This window comes from Oncorhynchus nerka, linkage group LG15 (genome assembly GCF_034236695.1).
Source record: "Oncorhynchus nerka isolate Pitt River linkage group LG15, Oner_Uvic_2.0, whole genome shotgun sequence".
NCBI lineage: Eukaryota > Metazoa > Chordata > Actinopteri > Salmoniformes > Salmonidae > Oncorhynchus > Oncorhynchus nerka.
In genome coordinates this window covers 17,486,420-17,498,845 of record NC_088410.1, presented here as the reverse complement: position 1 = coordinate 17,498,845, position 12,426 = coordinate 17,486,420, and positions in this window count along the sequence as shown.

The following is a 12,426-nucleotide window of genomic DNA, read 5'->3' as shown; positions in this document are numbered from 1 at the left end:
ATGTTGTCTGTGGTCTAAGATTTACCATGGGCGTGAGGGGTCATAAAACCCCCACATCTACCTATCCCTTGAGATCCCTTCTCCTCTGGTGGGGATGAATTCTCTCTGCAGGATTGTGGTCATTGGTAACCTGAGCCAGGCAGGACAGTCATTACAGTGACAACTGAAGAACACTTTTGGAACCTCACCTGTGCAACTAGGGGCAACAACACTCTAGTATACCTATGCTCTAAACATGCATAAAATGCCCTCACTTGCCCTCCCTTTGGCAAATCAGACCATATCTTTATCATCCTGCTTCCTGATTACAAGCAAATACTCAAACAGGACGTACCAGAGACTCGCTCAATACGGAAGTGGTCCGATCAGGTGGATGCTCAGCTACAGGACTGTTTCACGAGCACAGACTGGAATATGTTCCGGGATTCATCCAATAACATTGAGGAATTGATCACGTCATTCACCGCTTCATTAATACGTTTATCGCCGACATTGTCACCACAGTGACCTATAGACGTACCAACCAGAAGCCATGGATTACAGGCAACATCTGCACAGAGCTAAAGGCTGGAGCTTCCGCTTTCAAGGAACGGGACACTAATCCGGACGGTTAAAGAAATTCTGCTACGACCTCCGATGAGCAATCAAACCGGAAACGCGTCAATACAGGACTAAGGCTGAATCCTACTATGCTGGCTCTGACGCAAGAAGCATGTGGCTGGGCTTGCAAACTATCATGGATTACAAAGGGAAGTCCATCTGCGAGCTGCCCAGTGACACAAGTACACTGTACACAGACAAGTACACAGACGAGCTACAGTAAATTAATAATTGGATGTAATAAATGTATCACTAGTCACTTAAACAATGCCATTTTATATAATGTTTACATACCCTACATTACTCATCTCATATGTATATACTGTACTTTATACCATCTACTGCATCTTGCCTATGCCGTTCGGCCATGTACATATTCTTAATCATTCCCTTACACTTGTGTGTATAAGGTAGTTGTTGAGACATTGTCAGATTACTTGTTAGATATTACTGCACGGTTGGAACTAGAAGTACAAGCATTTCGCTACACTCTCATTAATGTATGAAGGCTACATATTTCCAAAAAATATTTTAGAATTTCCTGTGCTGCCTTTTCAGCGGAATGTTGTGGGGGGGTTCCGCTAGCAGAACGTGTGTCCTAGATAGGTTAAAGGTCTTTCATCGGCTGCAGAGAGTGTGATCACACAGTCGTCCCGAACAGCTGATGCTCTCATGCATGTTTCAGTGTTACTAGCTTCGAAGCGAGCATAGAAGTAATTTACCTCGTCTGGTAGGCTGGTAGGCTCACCAGGCAACTCTCGGCTGTGCTTGTAGTCTGTAATAGTTTGCAAGCCCTGCCACATCCGCTGAGTGTCGGAGCCGGTGTAGTGCGATTCTATATTAGTCCTGTATTGACTTTTTGCCTGTTTGATGGTTCGTCGGAGGGCATAGCGGGATTTCTTATAAGCTTCTTACAAGTCACTGTGAGGACGCATCATCAATGCACTTATTGATGAAGCCAGTGACGGCTGTGATGTCCTCCTCAATGCCGTCAGAAGAATCCCGGAACATATTCCAGTCTGTGCTAGCAAAACAGTCCTGTAGCTTGGCATCTGCTTCATCTGACCACTTTTTTATTGACTGGGTCACTGGTGCTTCCTGGTTTAATTTTTGCTTTTAACCTCTTGCTTCTACTCGGGACGCTTGCGTCCCAACTAGAGCTCTGGAAATGCAAATGCGCTACGCTAAATGCTAATAGTATTAGTTAAAACTCAAAAGTTCATTAAAATACACATGCAGGGTATCGAATTAAAGCTACACTCGTTGTGAATCCAGGCAACAAGTCAGATTTTTAAAATGCTTTTCGGCGAAAGCATGAGAAGCTATTATCTGATAGCATGTAACACCCCAAAAGACCCACAGGGGACGTAAACAAAATAATTAGCATTTCGGCGTTACACAAACCGCACAATAAAATAGAAAACATTCATTACCTTTCACCATCTTCTTTGTTGGCACTCCTAGATGTCCCATAAACACTATTTGGGTCTTTATTTCGATTAAATCGGTCCATATAAAGCCTAAATATCGTTATATGTAGACTGTGTGATAAACGAAAAAAACATTGTTTCAAAACGTAACGTCATTTTTAAAAATTCAAAAAGTCGACGATAAACTTTCACAAAACACTTCGAAATACGTTTGTAATGCAACTTTAGGTATTAGTAAACGTCAATAAGCGATAAAATTCATCAGGAGGCGATGTAAAGATCATTAGCTGTCCGTCTGGAAAAATGTCCGGCTAGAAACTCAACGAAAATATCCGGTCCTAGACCTGAGGAGATACGGTGCCCTGCATGTGTTTGACCAAGAAAAAACTCGAAGGGAAATGACAAGACTCTAGACACCGTGTGGAAGCTGTAGGTACTGCAACCTCAGTCAATTAATTGTGGTTCACCTTTATCAATGGGTTCAAGTAGCGCATGGATATATTTTCCCATTTTCAGTGATCAGTTTTTCCTGTGCTTTTCGATGTAAATGCCGTTCTGGTAAAGCCACAGCAGTGATTTAACCAGTTTTATAAACGTCTGAGTGTTTTCTATCCACACAGACTAAGCAAATGCATATACTATATTCCTGGCATGAGTAGCAGGGCGCTGAAATGTTGCGCGTTTTTTAAGCGGGAATCAGGAGGATAGAATTATGATTAACCAAATGGAGGGCGAGGCAGAGCTCTGTGTGTGGAGTAAAGGTGGTCCTAGAGTTTTTTTTCCCCTCTGGTTGCACATTTACCATGCTGGTGGAAATGAGGTAAAACGGATTTAAGTTTCCCTGCATTAAAGTCCCTGGCCACTAGGAGCACCGCCTCTGGATGAGCGTTTTGCTGTTGGCTTATGGCGGTATACAGCTCATTGAGTGTGGTCTTAGTGCCAGCATCGGTCTGTGGTGGTATGTAGACAGCTACGAAAAATAAAGACGAAAACTCTCTAGGTAGATAGTGTGGTCTACAGCTTATCATGAGATACTCTACCTCATGCGGGCAACACCTTGAGACTTCCTTAGATATCGCGCACCAGCTGTTGTTTACAAACCCTTGTCTTACCAGAGGCTGCTGTTCTATCCTGCTGATACAGTGTAAAACCCACTAGCTGTATGTTATTCATGTAGTTGTGAATGACGGGGATGAGGGCCTGTTCAGGTGTCTGGAGTAAATCCCTCTCGTCCAACTCATTAAAGGGAAAGTCTTCATCCAGTTCAAGGTGAGTAATCGCTGTTCTGATTTCCAGAAGTATTTTTGGTCACAAGAGACAGTAGCAGCAACATTATGTACAAAATAAGTTACAAACAACGCTTAAAAACGGTTGGATAAGAGCCCATAAAACGGCAGCCATCTTCTCCGGCGCCAACAAGGTGACCCCTTACACAATAATGTTTATGCATGTGTGCTGGTGGTGAGACTACCTGTCTCACCTCGCTGGCTATCAGGTCAACAAGGTGGTCATGTCTAGCATGACCCCCCCCCACACACACACACACACTGCAGTGTTACAATGTTCGTCTGCATGTCTTTTTTACCCTGGTTAATCATCTCATCTCTATGTAGATCAACACTCCTACACTGAGACACTTTATGAACACTGGCCCTGATGTAACAACCAAAACACAGCTCAAAACATAAAAAGAAGTAAAATTATACATTACCCTCAAGTATATGACTTATTACTAAAAACAAATAACCAATAACTATATTTCAAGATATTGTCCAGAGTACTAATGAGTGTCAGTTCTGTGGTTGATACATATTTATGTAGTCAGGACACACGTAGCTGATACAGAACTGTCCTTTCCTTCCTCTTTAAGACATTAACATGCATGATGACCAGAACAGCATGTCAGAAAAGGGGGGTTGCTGTATTAAAATGGGCCCTACATTTCTATAATGGACAAAATGTCCCCCATTTCCACTTTTCATTAAATATAAAATCAATGTGTATTTGTCACGTGCGCCGAATACAACAGGTGTAAACCTTATATTGAAATGCTTACTTACAGGCTCTAACCAATGCTGCCAAAATAAGTATGTGTGTGTGTGTAGGTAAGTAAAAAAAATAAACAACAGTAGAAAGACATTTGAAAACAGAGTAGCAAGGCTTTATACAGACTCCTGTTAGTCAGGCTTATTGAGGTAGTATGGACATTAATGTATAGTTAAAGTGACTATGCATATAAGATAAACAGAGAGTAGCAGCAGCCATGTTAACAATATGTTGACTATTCTATATGGAATGTTTATAATATATTAGAATGTGTTGCCTTGTCCCTCTGAGTTCTACATGGAACAGGTCAAAGTTCCATTTTACATTTGGTCAATTCCATGATGTTATTTTCTCGCCCTGATTGGTTTCACCTGTCCTTGTGCTTGTCTCCACCCCCATCCAGGTGTCGCCCCTCTTCCCTATTATCCCCTGTGTATTTATACCTGGGGTCTCTGTCTTTTTGTTGCCAGTTCGACTTGTATGTTTTTTTAAGTCAACCAGCGTGTTTTCCCATACTCCTGCTTCTATTCTCTTTTTGCTAGTCCTCCCGGTTTTGACCCTTGCCTGTCCTGACTCTGTTCCTGCCTGCCGACCTGTACCTCTGCCTCCCTCTGGATTACCAACCTCTGCCTGCCTTGAGCTGTCTACTGCTTGCTTCTTTTGGAACATTAAACATTGTTACTTCGACAGTCTGCATCTGGGTCTTACCTTGATTTGTGACAGTTATTATATTCTACTAACCCATTCCAATCACTCAACATCAGCTGCATCAAAGTGCTAGTGTTCTAGACTAGAGCACTCCCTACTGGCATCTCAACATTACTGCACCACCCTAATACTAATGTCCTCAATAATGTTAGGGTAATAACAACATTACAAACTGGAAATGAATCAGATAGAATGGTGAAACACAACACTGGCTACATGACAAAGTCCCATTTAAGCACCAACACACTGATGTCTGTAGTAGTACAACATGTCACTATCATATTATGTTACACTGTTGACCCTTGTGTATAGTACTGGTAGTATCATTACCTAGCAGAGATATCCGTATCATCATCACCATAGTCTGCTGTATTGACTGCTGCTGTCCATATACTGTATAGTCTAATGTAGCCTGATATCCATATATAGTCTAATGTAGCCTGATATCCATATATAGTCTAATGTAGCCTGTTATCTATACATATTCTAATGTAGCCTGTTATCCATATATAGTCTAATGTAGCCTGTTATCCATACATAGTCTAATGTAGCCTGTTATCCATATATAGTCTAATGTAGCCTGTTATCCATACATAGTCTAATGTAGCCTGTTATCCATATATAGTCTAATGTAGCCTGATATCCATATATAGTCTAATGTAGCCTGTTATCCATATATAGTCTAATGTAGCCTGTTATCCATATATAGTCTAATGTAGCCTGATATCCATATATAGTCTAATGTAGCCTGTTATCTATACATATTCTAATGTAGCCTGTTATCCATATATAGTCTAATGTAGCCTGTTATCCATACATAGTCTAATGTAGCCTGTTATCCATATATAGTCTAATGTAGCCTGTTATCCATACATAGTCTAATGTAGCCTGTTATCCATATATAGTCTAATGTAGCCTGATATCCATATATAGTCTAATGTAGCCTGTTATCCATATATAGTCTAATGTAGCCTGTTATCCATATATAGTCTAATGTAGCCTGTTATCCATATATAGTCTAATGTAGCCTGATATCCATATATAGTCTAGTGTAGCATGTTATCCATATATAGTCTAATGTAGCCAGTTATCCATATATAGTCTAATGTAGCCTGTTATCCATATATAGTCTAATGTAGCCTGATATCCATATATAGTCTAGTGTAACATGTTATCCATATATAGTCAAATGTAGCCTGTTATCCATATATAGTCTAATGTAGCATGTATTCCATATAGAGTCTAATGTAGCCTGTTATCCATATATAGTCTAATGTAGCATGTTATCCGTATATAGTCTAATGTAGCCTGTTATCCATATATAGTCTAATGTAGCCTGTGTTGTCTGAAATTGAATTTCAGGAATGCCCATCTATGTTGTAGGTCTACCATTTGTAAAACAAATGGGGGTGTTTGGGGGTGTTTTCTACCATGTCTGCCTGTTCTTATGGGGGTGTTTTCTACCATGTCGACCTGTTCTTACGGGGGTGTTTTCTACCATGTCAGCCTGTTCTTACGGGGGTGTTTTCTACCATGTCAGCCTGTTCTTACGGGGGTGTTTTCTACCATGTCAGCCTGTTCTTACGGGGGTGTTTTCTACCATGTCAGCCTGTTCTTACGGGGGTGTTTTCTACCATGTCAGCCTGTTCTTACGGGGGTGTTTTCTACCATGTCAGCCTGTTCTTACGGGGGTGTTTTCTACCATGTCAGCCTGTTCTTACGGGGGTGTTTTCTACCACGTCGGCTTGTTCTTAAGGGGGTGTTTTCTACCATGTCAGCCTGTTCTTACGGGGGTGTATTCTACTGTCGGCCCACAATGGAATTTTATGAATGCCCATCCATTTGGTAGGTCCACTGTTTGCAAAACAGGCCTTTTCATCAACTTTATTAGCTCTGATTTATGTGACTAATCAATTCGTCTAATTAAGCTCTTAATTTCAGCTACCCAACTTCATCAGGAGGAGTTATGCTATGCCTATTTTCAATGTGTTAACACAGCTTAATAAAACATTGAAGGATACAAACTTGAAACCACTGATCATGACAATATAGCCAACGGGATGAATCTCCTGGACAGCAGTGACTAGCCTGGTTATCCAGTCCATATTGTCTACTTTAGTTTGACCTGTACTGTTTTTAGAATATGTTGTTTGTGAAGTGTCAGCTCAATTTTTATGTGATTGGGCGTCATTTAGGTTAGGCTATTTGATCGGAGAAACCTGATGTTAAAAGTTTCCTGAAAAGGCCAGATACTCTTTCTACCAAATGTTATATCTGCTGCGTTATATATTTACAGAATGTTGGTGGAGCTCAGCATTGATGAGACTCTCCACTGTGTCTCATGTTAATACTCCTCCTAAACACAACCCACCATCACTGTGTCTCATGTTAATACTCCTCCTAAACACAACCCACCATCACTGTGTCTCATGTTAATACTACTCCTAAACACAACCCACCATCACTGTGTCTCATGTTAATACTACTCCTAAACACAACCTACCATCACTGTGTCTCATGTTAATACTACTCCTAAACACAACCCACCATCACTGTGTCTCATGTTAATACTCCTCCTAAACACAACCCACCATCACTGTGTCTCATGTTAATACTACTCCTAAACACAACCCACCATCACTGTGTCTCATGTTAATACTACTCCTAAACACAACCCACCATCACTGTGTCTCATCTTAATACTACTCCTACACACAACCCACCATCACTGTCTCATGTTAATACTACTCCTAAACACAACCCACCATCACTGTGTCTCATGTTAATACTACTCCTAAACACAACCCACCATCACTGTGTCTCATGTTAATACTACTCCTAAACACAACCCACCATCACTGTGTCTCATGTTAATACTACTCCTAAACACAACCCACCATCACTGTGTCTCATGTTAATACTACTCCTAAACACAACCCACCATCACTGTGTCTCATGTTAATACTACTCCTAAACACAACCCACCATCACTGTGTCTCATGTTAATACTCCTCCTAAACACAACCCACCTGTCAAGTTCTGACCTTAGTTCTTTTGTTATGTCTTTGTTTTAGGATGGTCAGGGTGTGAGTTGGGTGGGTTGTCTATGTTTGTTTTTCTATGTTGTGTTTTGAGTTTGGCCTGGTATGGTTCTCAATCAGAGGCAGGTGTCGTTAGTTATCTCTGATTGAGAATCATACTTAGGTAGCCTTTTCCCACCAGTGTTTCATGGGTGATTTTTTTCTGTTCTGTGTTTCATTTCATCGTTCAGGACTGTTCGTTTGTCATTTAATTGTTTTTGTTTCAGTGTTCACATTTCCTTATTAAAAACAAGATGAACACTTACCACGCTGCGCTTTGGTCTTCTTCTTCATACGAGCAGCATGGTAACGGGCAGCGGACAAAATCGCAAGACTACTGGACATGGGAGGAGATGTTGGACGGCAAGGGACCCTGGGTACAGCCGGAATATCGGTGGTATGAGGAGGCAGCCGGCTGGGACGAGAGGCAGCCCCAAAAATCTATTGGGGTGGGGCACACGGGGAGTGTGGCTAAGTCAGGTAGGAGACCTGAGCCAACTCCCGGGCAGGCACCGTGTTATGCCATGAGTCATAGCCCGGTGCGTTACAGCGCAGCTCCTTGTATCGGCCGGGCTAGATTGGGCAGCCAGGTGCCATGAAGCCGGCTCAGCGCACCTAGTCTCCAGTGCGTCTCCTCAGGCCGGGGTACATTGCACCAGCCCTATACATGGTGTCCCCTGTTCGCTGGCCTGGCTACAGGGAGTATCCAGCCAGGTAGGACCTCTAGTGCGCCTCCACGGTCCGGTCTATCCGGTGCCTCCTCCACGCACAAGGCTAATACTACTCCTACACAACCCACCATCACTGTGTCTCATGTTAATACTACTCCTACACAACCCACTATCACTGTGTCTCATGTTAATACTACTCCTAAACACAACTCACCATCACTGTGTCTCATGTTAATACTACTCCTAAACACAACCCACCATCACTGTGTCTCATGGTAATACTACTCCTAAACACAACCCACCATCACTGTGTCTCATGTTAATACTTCTCCTAAACACAACCCACCATCACTGTGTCTCATGTTAATACTACTCCTAAAGACAACCCACCATCACTGTCTCATGTTCATACTACTCCTAAAGCTCTTACAAAGTATCCACTCAATCACTCTAACTCCTACTTTCACTCTTACAAAAAAGTCTCCCCAACAAATCTATTGCTCTCAGAGGCCTCAAAATAGCATGCACAAGTGTTATACTTGAAACCACGTCATTAATCTCACCGAAGACGAAAAAGAGAAAAAATGAACTACTTTAAAATGGAGACATCCCTGAATGGCACTGCCCATGCTGTCACAAAATAGTGTTTTTCTGCACTTAAAATGCATGTCAAATATGAATCCAAAATACATGAAACATCATCCAAATATCTTAAGCATAGATTCACATGCAAAGCATAATTCATACTCAAATTTTCTACATTATCCATGTCTAGGTTAACTGGCAAAAAACTATATGTGGGTCTACATTATGTATGTCTATGTTAACAGACAATCAAACTGTATGTAGGTCTACATTATGTATGTCTAGGTTAACAGAGAAACAACCTGTATGTTGGTCTACATTATGTATATCTAGGTTAACAGACAGAAAACAAAACAGCAACAAAACAGCAGCATAAAAACATTGTCATGCCTGGCAGAAGTTTGATGACTAGAAACAAGTAATAATGAGAATATAGACATCATCAAGCGTACTTACAGTGTGAGGAGAGGGAGGGGAGGTGAGCTCACTGTCCAAGCAGAGAATGAAACAGAATGCTGTGAGTTCTGTGGTTGACAGCAACTAGATGTACTGAGGGGCTGAAAGGTGCTGCAGAGCTGACTTCCTGTCTTCATGATGCCTCTTCCTGGCAACCAACACGCCAGTGAAGGGCTTTAAGAACGGTGTGAACATCTTCATGAGGAGAGAGAGGGACTTTACAAGAAATGTCTGTCTGATATGTCATAGGCTACTTGTATTTCTTCATTGGTGGCTACAATATGGAGAGTGGATAGATGGGTCCCTCCTGAGAGGTTTGAGAAACACTAGTTCTGGTGGGGGAGGTGTTCATTCCCCAAACACGTTGGTAAAACTGTTATTGGTTTTTATAACACCAGTATCCATAGCCTTTCTGAATAATGACATTACATTAATAATGACACTACATCTGATTTGATTAAACTGTATTTTATTATGAATGAATACAACTGATTGACATAATAAAACACTAAGTCATTTGTTCACTCAGCTCCCCCACATGCTGAGAGGATACAGACAGATTGTCTTTTTACATTGATGCTCTCAATCAATCATTCTGTGCTCCTCATATTGTCACTTTAGTCAACTTGAATTGAATTAGTCCACTGAACATCATGTACAGTATAAAATCACTGAACTGAAGATACGGGCCTTGATCCAATATCCACAGCAGCACACTACTTGTTTCAGTTAATGTGGTCTGGTGTGGATGTTAGAACACCGCATGGACACTGAGGGGGTTCCAGGCTGACTATAATGCAGTCAAGCTGTGCGCAGCAACCAATGGTTGTGTGCCACATCATCGATTGCGCAGTCAGGAATCACAGGTTAACTGATATCTTAAACACAAACACCTATCCAGGCATTGTGAGATCTGGCAGGCGACTGTAATATAGTCTGCCTGGAACAGGCCCTATATTCATCTGCAATTCAATTCAAAATCAGCTCAGGCTGAGGGAGCGGGGAAAGGAAATCAGAGGAGCTCTTCACTTTGATTGACACTTCACACACTCATACTGTATGTCCAGTGTTCTGTCTGTGCTGTGTGTCAGAGGACTACAAAAGTGGTGGCCCCCCCAACACCCCCATTCTGTCCAAGCTTCCTGTTCCCTTTTAAGGTAGGTACACAGTCTCTATATCTCTACCTCAATCTTCATATTCATTATTCTGTTCTTCCTCTTCCTCCTCTTCTTCTTCCCTCTGTTATATCCGGACGGTGCGTGGTGTTCAGGGTGGTCTGTGGGTTAGGGTGGTCAGGGTGGTCAGGGTAGTCCCCAACCAGAGTGTCCATCCTGACCCCAACAGTGACATGTACACATCTCTGAACATCCATACAACAGCAGCCACTGTCAAAATACATACAACAGCAGCCACTGTCAAAATACATGAAATGGAACCAATAGCCTAGTCCCAATAGTACAATGGAACCAATAGCCTAGTCCCAATAGTACAATGGAACCAATAGCCTAGTCCCAATAGTACAATGGAACCAATAGCCTAGTCCCAATAGTACAATGGAACCAATAGCCTAGTCCCAATAGTACAATGGAACCAATAGCCTAGTCCCAATAGTACAATGAAACCAATAGCCTAGTCCCAATAGTACAATTGAACCAATAGCCTAGTCCCAATAGTACAATGGAACCAATAGCATTGTCCCAATAGTACAAAGGAACCAATAGAATATTCCCAAAAGTACAATCTCCTTTTGTTCAAGCTAAATAATTGAAAGCACATCTCACATAGTAAAATGCATTTGACAGCATTATGTTTCATCCCACCACTCACCTGGAGCCCCTCTAAGGTGACAGCGGCCATGTTGGTATTCTTGAAGTTGACAAAGGCACAGAATCTCTCATGTAGAACTCTGATACTCTCTATCTCATCACACACATAACCACATCTAGAGAGACAGAACATTGAGAGTATTAGAGTTCTACATTCTATTTATATGTTATTTACTGTAGACGAGGGGAGATAGAATTAGAATGTAGAACTCTGAAAATCTCTCCCCTCAACTACAGTACAGAACATAGAATTATAATGTAGAACTGTGATGCTCTCTATGTTCTGTACTGTAGGTGAGGGGAGATAGAATTAGAATGTGGAACTCTGAAAGTCGTCCTGTAAGTCTCTCTGGATTAGAGCGTCTGTTGACTAACATGTAGTTAGAGATGCAGATACAGAACTAAAACAGATAGAAATGGGGCATGATGGTCATACGTTTTGAAAAGGTCCAATATGTGTTTCTCAGTGAGGTCCATGGTGACGTTCCTCACCCAGAGACAGGGACAGGGGGACCTGAGGAGCAGAGGAAGGGAGGGGACCATGGTCAGAATAAATCCATTACAGCAACCTTACAACAACCCAACATTATGAATGTGACCTAAATGGCACCCTATCCCCAACACAGTGCTTGACCAAGACCATGAGGCTCTGGTTGAAAGTAGTGCAGTATGTAGGAATAGGGTACTATTTGGGACAGTCTATATAACCTATAACTGTAGGGATGTGTACTCACATTACATGATCTATTATTTAGATGTGGAACAACTCAACAACAGACTGGGTGTGATTTCAGTGAACTAACCTGGTCTGTAATGATGAGATGAACTGGAGATTCATGTCAGTTAACAGGAGCTAATGTCCACACATTAGCTCAGTGGGCTAGCATGGTCTAGAGTCACACTAACAACCCAGGTATGATATAGAGTTAAACATACACATCCAGTAGACTCCTGAGGGTAGGAGAGGTCCACCACTGGAGTCCAGGGGGGAGGAGAGGTCCACCACTGGAGTCCTGAGGGGAGG